This window comes from Nicotiana sylvestris, chromosome 7, assembly GCF_000393655.2.
Source record: "Nicotiana sylvestris chromosome 7, ASM39365v2, whole genome shotgun sequence".
NCBI classification, from domain to species: Eukaryota; Viridiplantae; Streptophyta; class Magnoliopsida; order Solanales; family Solanaceae; genus Nicotiana; species Nicotiana sylvestris.
Window position 1 is genome coordinate 102,140,941 of NC_091063.1, and position 15,216 is coordinate 102,156,156.

The 15,216-nt window shown below is 34.7% G+C and overlaps 2 long non-coding RNA genes across 5 annotated transcripts; both read right to left on the minus strand.

Annotated features, from left to right (window-relative positions):
* Positions 1–311: 311 nt before the first annotated feature.
* LOC104241398 (uncharacterized) lies at positions 312–3,615 on the minus strand. Its single transcript, XR_714714.2, has 2 exons — positions 3,090–3,615; positions 312–627 (listed from the first exon to the last, which is right to left on the minus strand). It is a non-coding gene; the product is annotated as an uncharacterized lncRNA (long non-coding RNA).
* Positions 3,616–8,105: 4,490 nt separating this feature from the next.
* Positions 8,106–13,964, minus strand: LOC104241403 (uncharacterized). 4 transcript variants are annotated; one of them, XR_011400976.1, is made up of 6 exons: positions 13,796–13,963; positions 12,609–12,698; positions 10,828–10,924; positions 10,707–10,759; positions 10,329–10,411; positions 8,106–8,629 (listed from the first exon to the last, which is right to left on the minus strand). It is a non-coding gene; the product is annotated as an uncharacterized lncRNA (long non-coding RNA). The 4 variants fall into 4 exon arrangements; XR_714715.2 differs by having other exon boundaries at positions 10,828–12,698; positions 13,796–13,964; XR_714719.2 differs by having other exon boundaries at positions 8,106–8,678; positions 10,828–12,698; positions 13,796–13,964.
* Between the last annotated feature and the right edge of the window lie 1,252 nt (positions 13,965–15,216).

Below are 15,216 nucleotides of genomic sequence, written 5' to 3' on the forward strand. Positions count from 1 at the left end.
GGATTACTTCAAAAAAATATGCCTTGGGGTGAGAACGGATATACCTTGTTTGTTTCGTGAAAATGGTTCTAGTGAGATGCCTTCTGTTTTCAAATTCATTCGTTGTTTCTTGTAAGCCCGGTTGTACATGATTGCTTTTATTTTTGAAACGACTCTTGTATTATGTGCTCTACCCATTTGACAATTTTCCAAAGAGAATTTGTTCACTTTTTGAATTTGTCAAAACTTAAAACTGAAAGTCATCAATGGTAAACATAAGTAAAATTGTTTAATTATTGAATGATTAATCTCAAATTACTAATGCTCAAATGTTAGAGTAACAAAAGTAAGCGAATCTTATAATCTAGTTTGACCTTTTAACTACAAGTCTTGGTTTCTTATGTTTCCTAAACAATCAAAATAACAAAACAATATCCAATAGTAATGTTAGTTTCAAAGACATACACATAATCAACAAATAGCAATAGCTAATATTAAAAAATGAGAGGAGGGGAGATTTTAACTCTTGATATTGGGCTCGTTAGTAGTCAAGCTCATCCGGATTCAAACAAGCAGCAGACTCAACAAGTGCAGAGGAAGTGACCCAGACCTGGAACTTGGGTTTGATTTCCAAAGGAACTTGCCAGACTCAATTCGGACATGCATACAAAAGAAAAGAAGATAATTAGTGGAGATCAATTTAAGGTGAAATAAGATAAAGTCATAACGACTAATAATAATAAAGACACTCAAGAATACAGTAAAATTAGCTTTATTTGTACCAACCCTATGAGTATTAATTAAAGTCAATGACCAAAGGCTTGGAGTAAACCTCATTTTATGGATAAAGTCCCCTATGGACCCCTGATACTTCAGAGTTCACAAGGGTCACATAGACCCCAAGTAAAGCTTTCGTCAGGGAGGGGTAGCTCAACCACAAATCAAGCTCATACCTAAATACCCTTGATTATCAACTCTCACTCTTCCTAAAAGGTTTGGACACAAATATAATGTCAACTTAGTAGTTTCACATTGTTAGAAGTAAATACATAGCCACATTAGACATTGCAATTATCATTAGAGCATAATCAGCTAAGAAGCAACACAATATTGACCTTAGGACATCTTATCAGAATAATAAGTACAAAGATAAATCATTGTAGGTAGATTTATAGGGTTCCAATAACATCAAAGACCTTAAGGCTGATCATAGTATGCATCAGAACACTTAAGAGGATCATTAATAAAATGCGGTCATAGAACAAAGAGAGCTAGTTGCATATTATCAGTAGATAGGTGTTATCTTTAACCACTTCAAGTTCATAGATGCCTTATTTATGTGATCTAAGCATCAGTAAGTGACAAAGAACGATATGTTCACAGCTTTATTAATTCTATTGAAGGTTCAGCATTTCAGGATCCTTGAATATGTTCATGCCACTTAAAACAGGTCAGCATGCATTTCAATAATCTTCAGAACAGTCTAGAGCAAGCATGCATATGTGTGTGTGTGTATATATATATATAACTGAGACCCCTACTACACTAGACACTTATATTAACAACCGTGTTCAGGCTTCCCAAATTATCAATCCGCTAAACCAGCAGAGATATCAATGCATGTAGGAAAGTTAGTTTTAATTTTGTTTGGACCTAACGAGGATGATATCTAGTTGTGATAATGTATAGTCTAACAGTTTTTCAATTTGCAAGATCCAAATATCACTCCAGTTCATGATTAAGTTCTTCTATACATAGTGATGTCAACTGACACGAGTCAGTAAGTAGAGATGTTCATTCTCATTTGATTCAAGCAGGACAATCAGATCACAACAAGTTCATTTACACATGTAAGTAATTTTACTAACAAGTTACACCAACAAACCATTTTGGATCCTACTGGCATAGTACATGTTCAACATCATTCAATCAAGCTATTAGGTTACCAGAGTGAACAATTACCCATATTGACAAAAGAAGTCTTCTCAAATAGTGTCTTAGACACCACATGATCATGAAAGATCCAAAAACATAAATGGTCAAAACCAAACAGATAGATGAATGTAGATCATCATTTAGTAGGACTACTGTGGCACCCTAAGTTAAGATGTACCCACACCTTCACTAAATTATTATGATGACATCCAAACCATTATCAATATAGACCAAGCATGACTACGATCTAAGGTTCTTTAGCTAAACAATCGGATAATCATAATGAGATAGGCACTACCATTAGGGTAGATTAACAGGAGGCTGCAAGAAAATCAACATGGTAACTTAAACATAAAGTTCTCTTAGATAAGGGCATGCAATGGTTCCTAAGCACTACTGGATCAGCAAAAACAATATGATAAGTGTATATATAAGCATAGAGGTCAAGCAGGAGTCATTCAATCAATGCAATAGTATAAGTCACATATAGCTACTAACACGGAGCTCAAACAGTCATGAGATAGTGAATGATGATAGGAAGTGGACAAGTTTAGTGATAGCTATGCTAACAAGTTCACCACATAATTTAAAACTATAGTGATAAACATCCATGAATCACTTATCAACAACAAGATTGTTAGCTAAGGTCAGTAAAGCAGACATATCAAATATAAGACAGGATTTGCAATGAGAATCATTCATTGGACCAAGACAAGGAAACTCAACTTCATAGGCATGAAGATCAAGATAACATATTACTGGAGATATGAAACCTTAACAGGACATTAGGAAGAATTCAAGAACATAATTCAATTGATTTAGCTGACATGATAGTGTTCATACGGCAGTCATCAAACTAATAGGGGTGAATCAAACATAAAATCAACATAAGGGTCAATTCAACTAATCATGGAAGACTTAGCAGGATTTATCCATTAGAATAGCATCGGTGTAGAAATATCTTAACTAACTAAATCATGAGAAGTAAAATTCAATAACCATAACAGATTAAGTAACATAGTACAACTATCATGAAATGTCATTAATCACATGAATAGCTAGACATAATGAAAGCCTCGTATTATTATGAACAAACAAGTGATTATTGACAGATGATGATAACAAGAAAGTAAAAATCAGAAGAAAAAGAGGGGAAACCATTGTAAGATTTTTACCTTAGCCCGATGGGAGGAGAAGGTCAACCATTGGAGTACTGAAGAAATATCGGTTAGAGCTCCATATCCTAAGGTCACGGTGTTTGACCTCTGGACAACATATGATGATTATGAGGTAGAAGACATGGTCATGCATGCTTCGATTTGATCGGATAGGGGGATGATGAATAAAATCCCAGATTGCACTTTTTAGGTCTAGGGTTCTGGGGTTTGTGATTTGAATCGGAGTGATGAGAAAGGAAAGGAATCGGCAAGATTCGCGGTTAGAAGGGACAGAAGGGGTGATTTGGGTTTGATTTTGTGCAAGGTTTTGGATTGATGGGTTTGCAGGGTTTGAGAGAACAGGGGAAGAAATAGGAAATGAGGACGGCCACTTGGTGATAGAATGATTAGAGTTAGAGGCATCTCTAAGGTTAAAAACAAGAGATGCAATGTGAGTCGTTAGATCTTTTGATCAACGGCTCCGAATCTTCGAAGAATAAATATTGATAGAAAGATTTATTGCGGAAAAGTGAAGGTCATTGGATCTTAGTGATTCAACCGCTGAGACTAGATGCAGAACAATTATAAAAGTAAAAAGAAAAATAGGGATTAATCGTAAACTGTTGATGGATTGGACAAACATTCCAGATCTCTTCTATTTCTTGTGTGACTGTTTATGAGGTGTGATGTGGCATTTTTTGATTGGCTTAAAATAGGTGGCATGGATTGTTAACTTGGACAAGGGGGTGGGTTCAAATGCGTGTCAGGCACATTGGCCTTGTGATTTTTGGGCCAAATATGCAGGAATGTACTTTAAATTGTAACCACATTGAGTTTAATGTGACAATTGCTATTACAGCTTTTTTGAGTTTTTAAACCCTCTTTATAATTAAATTAATTAGATTTAATTAATCCCAACTGAATGTAATAAAATATAATTATAAAATATATTAACTAATCACTATAGTTATTTTGTTGTTAAAATAATTAATATTCCAGATATAAAATTGTACGAATTAATTTCGGCTAATCAAAGTAATATAATTGTAATTTTTAGACTAAATTATTAAATATATTGTAAAACTTATTTATTAAGATGTGAAATGTAATTTTAATTAATTAAATCAGTAGGAGTAAAATAATTTTTAAATATTTAATACTAAATTACTATTACTTAAATATTTTTAATTATTATGTATTATATCGTTTATATTTTAAGAAAATATTTAAAAATACTTTGCTACATTTATTTCTGATTAATAAGCGTATATAATTTACTTTAATGGGAGAGGGTCAAAATTGGTCGTTAAAATCGGTAACGTGGACTCAATTCTTTCTTTTACTAATATACAGGAGTCTCCTATAACTGTAAGAATGTCAACATATATGATGGATGCATAATAATTTGAAATCTTAAGTGTGTTCATAAGATAAATAACTTTGGGTCATAGATCGAATAATTCCTTTCATGCCTTCTTAGTTGTCTTTAAACATGAGCAAGTACTTTTCCTGGTCGTTCTACCACTTGTTGTATGAATACTTGGCTTATGTTACTTCCGACGCATAGTAGAATTTGCGTAACTCATATGATCTCAAATGTTACTTTTGATTTCACTTCCCGTTTATTAGTCAAGATAGGTGCTACTTTCTTATGGAGTGCATACAACGTTCTAATGAGGCTACTGTTACAAGATTATTTCTTCTATAATATTGAATTCAGGTTGCTATGCTTAGGTTAAAGCGTTATTCCTTATTTCCTCAACTAGTCTTTCGTTGTAGTACATAGAGGACACCCCTTGACTCTTGTAACGTTGCGAGCTTATCACATTATATATCTTACGGTATTTTCGATGTCCCTACTCGCTTATATTTATCCTTAGTTACTTCCCTCCATGCCTTTGTGATCGTAGGGTTACTTCTAAACTCAAATTGTGATTGTCTCCCTTGCGCCACTCTCTTTTATTTCTGTAACACTCATATGGTACCTTTAATTACCTCAACTCCTATCTGAATACTTCTCAAAGATTACGATCTCATATATGCGAGACTGAATTTCCTTTGCTGGGGTTCACTATGTGTATCTTGCATGATCTGCTGATTTATTTGTGACGTCTTGACTAGCCATAACTAGGCTCTTCTTAAATCGACTACCAACTAATGTATAGTCCATTCACATATCTATATTCTGCGTAACCTCTCTTAGGTTATGTCTTTTGTCTTAACTTACGTCTCGCATTGGTTCCTTATGTATCAAATGTCCATTCACACTTATTTATCAATTAACATCCTTGTCGGGAACCCTTACTGCATCTTCCTGTCGTGACACAGCTATAAGAACTGAATAAATGCAATCTCATTCCTTTCGCCTTTTTACCGCATTCTTCCTTTACCATTCTATATTTACCTGAACGACTTAACTCCGACTTAATACCATATCACACCATTTTTCTACTTTAGGGGAGTACAAATATTTAATTCTCTGAAGTTTTATGTGTAGATGTTTTACCTCTTCATCTTCGGCGTTTTCTCACATGTCCAATGACCCTTAACCGTCTTGCGGTAACCTTTCTATTCCACGGATAAAAGAATTCCTTACACATGAAGGTGACACCTAGTGTAACTGGCACACTTAGTCCCTTAAGCTTAACTTTGTTCACATTTCTTGCTAAAGGAAAGCGTCTTCCTGAATGACCTTTAAAGGTTATTCTTTTGTTGTCCATTCTATTAGTGTCGGAATGAGTCTCTATAATTCTCACAATGTCGATAATTATCGAATCCTCTGGTCCCTAATTCATGTTCGTTTTATCGTTTTTACTAGCTTGTACTGATTCTATTACTCTGTGGATCCAACTTGTCCTTCTAGTAATCACGTAGTTACTAACTCATTTCTCGAAATGATGATATGACTTTATGACTTATATTATTTTACAGTCTCAAGGCATGTCTCCTCTTGTATTTTCATTCACATGAGTATAGACTTTGTCATCTTGTCATATTTTCTTTTACCTTTATTAACCCATTTATTACATCATAATGCTTTATTTACTATTTACTTATTTTCTCTCTAATGTTTCTGTCTATTACCTTATTCTGAAAACTTCAACAAAATATTCTCTCGCTTTAGCTCCCCTTGCTTCATCTCACTGGAACTTCAGATCGCCTAACTTCTCTCCTTACTAGGTACATGTCACGACCCAAACTACCATGTCGTGATGGCGCCCATCGTGGTACTTGGCTAGATGACTCTTTACCAAAAACAACAAGATATTTCATTTCAAAGATAAATTCAAGCTATTTAATAATAAAATATCATAAAGAAATTCTAAACAACGAAAGTGCGGAAAGAAAAGCCTGACATCAGGGTATCACAAGTCATGAGCACCTATTACAATTTGTCCGAAAATACTGAGACTAATACAGTGTGGAAAGTAACTGCAAACAACTATAGGAAGATAGGAGGGAGAAGATCAGGGTTCCGATCGCCATCAGCTATCTTGCTAACTCCAAGAAGATCCACAGCTGGAATAGTCAATAGCCGCTACCGGGTCCTGATATGCCTGGATATGCACACAAGGTGCAGGAAGTAACGTGAGTACGCCAACTCAATAAGTAACAAAAGTAAATAAAGGCTGAGAAGTAGTGACGAGCAATAAAGCATTTAAAGCTCATATCATGGAGCCTGAGTAAAATACAACAGACTTTTAAAATCAGGGTTGAATCAAATCATCTATTTTAAACCCAGTTCTAGTAAAAATCATTTAAAGATATTTTTCGATAGTTTTCAAATAAAGGCTCAATGCAAAGGTGGGCAAAAATTATGAAATCATAAATAACCCCCCGGGCAAAACATCACTCATATACAGTCCCTTCGGGCAAACCTTACAGTCACTCGTATACAACCCCTTGGGCATACCTCACCATCATTCATGCCTCCCAGTCACTCAGCACTCGCACTCAGTGGGTACCTGCGCTCACTGGGAGTGTGTAGACTCTGGATGAGCTCCTTCAGCCTAAGCGCTATAACAAGCCAACTCGTGGCATAAATCAATCAAACCCTCGGCCTATATCAAAATATGATGCGGCGTGCAGCCCGATCCCATAAATATCCTCACAAATTAGGCCCTCGGCCTCACTCAGTCATAAACCTCTCAAGCCATTCCGACTCTCAGTAAAAACAAGGTCTTCAGCCCAAAACAACATTTATATGCATCAAAATAGAGTAGTAAAGATTGAGTCGTGCAATAAATAAGTATAACTGTGACTGGGTATAGATTTTTCAACCGAAAACAATGAGAGGATAATAAGAAAAAGACCCCTAAGGGTCCAAAAAGCTCTGGCACAAGGCCTAAACTTGGCATTCAACCCAATTTACAGAAACTCTTTCTAAAACACATACGTATCATATAGTTTCAAACAAATATGCAACTTTACAGTTGCTATGGGATGGACCAAAGTTGCTATGGGATGGACCAGGTCATAATCCCCAACGATTCACGCCTACACGCCCGTCACCTAGCATGTGTGTCACCTCAAAATAGTAAAACAATACGAAATCCGGGGTTTCATACCCTCTGGACTAGATTTACAATCGTTACTTACCTCAAGCTGATCAAATCTCTACTCTGCGATGCTCTTGCCCCACTACAAGAAAAAGTGCCTATAGCGAGGGGAAAACGATCGTTAAAAGTCCAAATCCGGTCGTTATAAACTTGTAGAGACTGGAGAAAATCCGGTCGTCACCGGTCGTTAAAAGCTTTGACGTTAAAAGTTAACGACCGGACTGTAAGTCGACCGTTAAAGATCCTTTAGCGACAACATAAATTCCGGTCGTTGTGTCTTTTTTAGCGACAAATTTTCTCTTCGTTAAATTGTCATCCCGATCGTTAAAAAACTTTATGGGAGCAACGAATTTGGTCGTTACAGGTACTTTTATAGCCCAAATTTCCCTTCGCTAATGAGAAGTTTTACTAAATATAATTATAGAACTTTATTTTACTGAATATAAAATAATTATTTCATATGCTTTCATACACATACGACACAATCAAACCTATATTAAATAATCAGAATTCATATGAAACTTCATCATTGATACAATGAACTAAAGAATAATAAAACCATCCAAATTGTATGACAATATTTTAACAACTTCTAAACGTAGAAAAAAATGCATTCAATGTACATCAGATATCTTTAAACCACCCCAACAAAATAAATTTCTTGTATTTCAACTTTTTCCTCTGCACTTTTTCAAGGATTGATATTTCGAACTTCCAAATTCTTGATCTGCTACACTTTACTCGTATATGATTTGTATTAGAACTACTAGACCATGCGAAGCAATTTGCAGTCTAAAGTAATCTTTATTTGCAAAATTGCAACTAAAGATTATCTCCAGATGATATCTCATGCTCAATTCTAGGTAAGCCTTCACGGCACTTTGACTTTACCAAACATGATCCTTGCAGCTTGTTGGATTATGCCTTCAACATCTCCATAACTTGAGCAACCTTGAAAGTGTTAAACTTTGTTGAGAATCGAAGAAAATCTAGTGTAACCTGAAAGACACCGTTATGAAGAAGCAAATGCCTCTCCATTAGAATTGGACTTTACATAGTTAGTGAAATGTAAATCTTCTAATATAAAGTAACATATGCATCGTAAAAAAGCTACAACACTTAAAGATTTGAATCACAATATTAGGTGATATGTTACTACAGTTAGCTGATGCATGAAAGAGGAAAGTTATAATGAGTACATAAACGTGTTTAGTAAGCAGAACATAAATAATCACACAATCAAGTGCTTTCACAGTTCAATCAAGTGTTTAGTAAGCAACCCTCTTTGTGTTTATCAGTATATAAAGAATCACATAATTTCTTTTGCGATTAACTGTCTAAGAAATTGTTAAATCTGATTCAAGCTTTGAAAAATAGGTTATTAGCCCATTCATATTTATTGGAAGAGAAAAAATAGCTCATTCATTATTATCAGAAGAGAAAAAAGAGCTCATTCATTATTTAAAGGAGCGCAAATTATTAACTTGGTTTTAAAAGAGCTGCTGAATCTGATATGATAGGCAAAATGTGGGAAATAGGAAGCAGAAATAAAGTTCTCCAGAAATAGCATGCACTACTCCACTCCCATTAGGTATAACGTTTTCGGTTCAATTAACAAAACACAATTAAAGAACTAAGAGACAACTAAAAACTATGTAAAAATTTAAATCAATTAACTCAAGATGACAACATGTCCATTGTTATATTACTGTTAGTAGGCAATCTTCAGTTTACTCATGAATTTTTCTAAAGTAATTCTTCGAGCTTTAATTAATCCACTTCAGATTATATCCTAATTCTGCTCTTCCTCTTATTATTGCTTTTACTTTACTAAACGTGATGAATAGGCATTAATTTATAGTTCTCAATCTTTCTTTAATGTCACTCAAAACAATCTCCAGAGATTTACGTCAACAGAAATGTTAAGCACAAGAGCATTTTATTCCATTACAAATGATCCAAAAAAAGAGAGCATTTTATTCAATTATATAACAACAAGTATCACAGAGCTCAATGCAACAACTTAGACAAAGAAAAGAATTATATGTGGAACTTAGTCATTTGGTCAGGATCCTTCTTCAATATACCCACTTTTCTCACTTTCTTCCTCTCTTTCTTGTTCTGGGGAAATATTAAAAAACAAAAATAAATAAATTCCACATAAACCCCACCTAATAACTTGTTACGGGATATTCAAACAAACAGCTCTTCATAAGAACCATCCTTTAATTTTCCTTTTGTTTCAAATAGATGTCTCATAAGATTCAAAGTTTGTCTGCATGTACATAAAAACGTAAAATATGCAAGTAAAAATAATAGGTTTGAAGGTTATGTCCACAAAAGCATATAAGCAAAACAATTGTATCATATTACAAATGATATAAACATGTAGCCACTGCTAGATAATCGATCTTTCCTATCAGAGAATTAATCTCATAATTTTAGAGGAGTCCTATAATAAGGATGAAGTATATGAAGCCATATTTAAGACATTTAGAATGAGGATACATGAACATATATCTATAACAGTTCAAGTGCAAGAAAAATGTCAATTAACATAAAGCAATCTACATGAGATTATCATCTCTTTTTTATAAATAGACCACATTACCACAGTCTAAACAAAAGTTCCAATTTTTTACAATAATATGAATAAAAGTGAATCAAGAGAGAAAATATCTTAACATTAAAAGATTACCCATGTTCTGTTGAGATTATTTATGACTAAATTCCATATGCTTTCTGAAGCAGACATTCTTTGCTGAAATCCATTGAGCAAATCTGAAGCACAAAAATATCTTGGATGATTAGTTTAAATAAATTAAACACTTTGAGACATAGCTTCTTAATTCAAAAACAACATGAGAGACATAAATTTCTTCTAATAGTTTAACTATATGATAAGGGTATCACTATTTCTATTTGGATTTACGAAGCAGCAATTACTTGGCAGCAAAAATAGATAACATGGTATTATCTCTTTATATCTGAAGTTTTGAACAGCAGAGCTTAAAACTTTGTTTGGAAAATTACAAGTTGTTCCAACATGAGTTTCTGGTAAAGAATTTTAACTCACACGTTCAGTTGTCTCTATTCCCATTAAGTTACAACAATGTCTTGGCTGTCTCGCTGGAAATAAGTTAAACATACATTAGAAAAGTTTTTAACTCAAATAATCCTGTCTCAAATGTAATTACCCTCTTTCCCGGCATTTTATGCTCCAAATCCTATCTTTTGAAGTCTTGCGATTCCTTTGTAGCAGCAAATCTCTATATTTTTTTTGTTTATGATCTCCTGAAATATAAGTAAGACAGAGGGAATCGAAACATAAAACAGATTCGGAAAATATTTTTAATAAATGGAAAAAAGTTCATCTAAGTGAACTGATGAGCCAAAATTGAGGTACACCCACCTTGATTCGGAACTGAAATTTTGATATTAAAGAGAGTCACTGCATATTAGTCGAAAATCTAGAAAAGGCAAATATTTCTAAGCAATTGAATTCTTTACTACTCCAAAAAATGTGTTGGTCTTTAGCAAGATGAACCGGTGACCATGCCACAAAATAAAGAAAATAGGACAGCAAAGAATACAAGAAAATAGAATGGAACAATTTTACTGTGAGAAGCATGTAAATCGGGTTAAAAGCAATAATTTCAGCACAAATATTCATTAGTCTACTTTTCTATAGTTCCACATATGTAAAACAAAAAGATAACTGTTATTCTTGAGTAACAAATTCAAGTTCAACAGAAAGAACTACCAACGAAATGGAGCACAATGAATTGACCCATTTTTCTGAAATTTTATTATTTTCTCTCTTTCTCCAGCTTTTCCCTAGGTCCAAGATTTAAAAATACCTTAACACTGTCGACGGTATCTAATTCCAGCAATTAGAATACATGAAACAGAAGCTTTGAGCAAGTGCAAGATCAAATAAAAAAACTACTTAGATTCAAATTAACAAAAAAAACATGGACATGACCATAAATATAGAAGGTTCACATACCAGCTAAGCTCTCGGAATACTAATTTAGACATAACGCAACCAGTAAGATACATGCTTCAAAATTAACAGTAAAAGCATTCAATAGCAGAAAGGATACTCTAATTTCAGTATGCACAAGGTGACGGAGAGATTAAGTTATATTTGTGTATGACTTGTGATGCTCACCGAAATTTCATAACAAGTACTTTCATCATATTAAATCACTTATGCTTCTGCAAAAGCTTTCATCTCCATCACCAACCTATATACTTTCTATGAGAAAGAAATTAATTTGTACATCTTACATAGTAGTAGTAAAACTTAGTGGATAAGAGACAGAATATCAGGAGGGTGCAGAATCTAAACTAAACTCACACTCCCAACAGTTATCTCACGTGGATTATATAAAGGAAAGATCTTTGGCATAATTAAAAAAAAAATTCCCAAGTTTAAAGCAAGGCTCAAGGAACAATAGAATCCATTATTAGGGGAGCAAACTCTAAAAGAATTGAGCCGTTCACTTTTAAAGGTAGACAACGCAATATCGGAAGAATGTTCAGAAGTTTAAACATCTAAAAGTGTTCCCCTTTCATGAGTTACTAATAATTTGTTTGATTTGTTTTCTTATTGGTAATGTAAATAGCTCATAGAGTAGAAAATAAATGCACACTTTATATTTATCCCCAACATTACATAAGAAATGCTACTCTGTTCATCTTTAACTTCACCACATATAGTGATTCAGTGTGGTTCTCCAATTATATTTGGTTAGGAAGGAGATTCTTTCAACACTTTTTGACTCATAATTGAGTCCCAGCGAGAAGAATGACGATTGCAATGACGAGCATTTTAAAAACATTTACTGACCTGTATATTTGACAAAAAGAAACTAAGGAAAAAGAGGGCAGCCACGAAGCAAAATCGAAAATACAAGTTGCGAAAATGCGGACGAAGCTGAAATTAACATATGCCAGGGAGAACTCATAACACCTGGTTAGCTGTTAGGCCTAATTCTTTACTCAACTTCTCCTTTGCATCATGGTCATGATACTGATTTTCCTTGAAGGATTCGTAGAGCCTCTGTAACCCCAAAAGAAATTGAGCTGAAGTGGGGAAATGCATGAAAACTAACAAAGAATATTCTTTTAGTAAAGTAAAGAAATAAGTCGATCAATTGCTCTAAATCACAAACTAGGTGGGTCTGCCATATGAAGCCTTCAGTCACAATTCATTCTAAAACTAATCAAACTGTCTCTTCAAGCAAATTCAAAAACCATGATAACAAAAAATAAAAATCATACATCCATACATCTTTTAAAAATACTTTATATCAAGTAACCAACAGGGGAAAACAGCAAAGAAGGTCGGCTACTGGATTCAGTGAAATCGGTACCTCAGCAACCTAAACATTAATCATGCACCTCTTTAAGAGTTGAAAGAGTAACAATAGTTCACTATAATGACAAGTGCTTGACTGCTTTTACAACTTAAGCACCTATTATAATGATCAATCTATGGGGAAAAATCAACTAATCATTTCCACAAATACTGGACAACAATTCTCTATAAGAGATTGTGAAAAATTAAACAAAATATAAAAAGCCATCACAAGATATATTGCTACAAGTTGTGAACTGGAAACATAACAAGTCAGTGAAGTAAAAACTCAAACACCAAGTTGATATCTAAAACTAAATAGATATACCTTTATGTAGTAACACCCAAAACAATGCAAATCATTGTTAAGCTACGATCGTCAAAACCACGACCTAATTTTCACGCATTGAGATTTATCCTTCTAAGGCTCTAAATTTTTGTGAACCCAATTGGAGAACGACGGAATCTTTTACTCAACACAAAGGAAAACAGAAGTCATGCCATGAAAAAGGAGAAAGCCAATGAAAAGGAGTAGAATAGATAGAGATGATGATATGGTGATTACACATTGAAACTAACCATTCCGCAAATTCATATTTCTTAAGCCCAGATTTAAATAATCAAAAAATTCTTAAGCCCAAATTAAGATAACTGAAATCGATCATACAACAAATTCTTGATTCTAAACCGACCATGCCACAATTCTTGAACACCAACATCACCAAAGTGAAACCCAAATCACAACCCTATTAATTTGAACCAAAATTAATATATAAAAAGAGTAAATTTTCTAATCTTACCTTGATGAGAAGAAACTCTAAACTAAGCAGTTGATGCCGGCTGAGGTGACAAACGGTTTTCTCTTCTCCCATAAATATCTGATAGCAGTTTTAGGCTTTGATCAGCAGTAGACTAAGGGTCTTTTTGGAGGGGAGTGGGGCGGGTGTAGGGTGAGTTGGGGAAAAGCGAGGGAAAATATAGCGCCTATTTTTTTATTGGTTAATTATAATTTTTAACGACCAGATATTATAATTTTTAAGGATAGAATGTTATTACTTCGTTAATGTCAAACTAAAAATTAGCTTTAACGACCGGAAAAAAGGTTGGTCGCTATTAATACATTTATAACGACCAGATTCATGTCCCTTCGTTAAGAAATGGTCGTTAAAAAGCATATTTCTTGTAGTGCCCCTCGACTCGGCCTCCAATCGCTCCGAATCTATTCACAACCAGAACAATACCATCAATATGTGCTAATGGAATGAATTACACAAGAAAAACTATCAAATTAGAGACAAATCTCGAAATCCACTCAAACCCGGCCCCCGGGGCCCACGTCTCGGAATCCAGCAAAAATTACAAACCAAAAAGCCCATTCACTCACGAGTCTAACCATACCAAATTTATCAAAATCTGACATCAAATGGTCTCTCAAATTCTCAAATCAATCTCTCCAATATCCCAAGCTCTAACCTCCCATTTTCACCCCTCATCTTCACTAATTACATGATTAAACAACGAAAAATCACCACATATACAAGTATTAAGGCTCAAGCAATTTACCTCATTGATAATCCCTTGAATCCCTCTTCAAAATCACTCCCAAAAGCTTCAAAACTGACTGAAAATGGTGAAGAATGGACCAAAAATCGCGAAGGGTTCAATTTATACTTTCTGCTCAGGCTTTTATGCACCTGCGGCCTAAATTTCGCACCTGCGATGCCGCTTCTGCACCAAAATGTCCCTATCTGAGGAAGTCAGTTAAGTCTTCAAAGCCGCACCTGCACCCCAGTTCTCGCACCTACGGGCCCGCAGATGCAACAAATCTTCTACATCTGCGACTCCAGTCCTGGCCTTCCATTTCCGCATCTGCGGCTACCCCACCGCACCTGCAACCTCGCACCTGCGGCTCCCTATCTGCAGGTGCGGAAACACCAGCAAACTTCATAAATCAGCAGCAATAACTATCTCCCAACACCAAAAACCAATCTGTCAATCATCGGAAACACACCCGAGGCCTCCGGGACCTCAACCAATAAAACCAATAAGTCACATATCAACATACGAACTCAGTCGAACCTTTGGTACACTCAAAACGACATCAAAACACCAATTTACCCTCGGATTCAAGCCTAAGAACTTCTAAACTTTCAAATTCCGCAAACGACGTCGAAACCTACTAAATCACCTCCGTATGACCTAAAATTTTGCACACACGTCA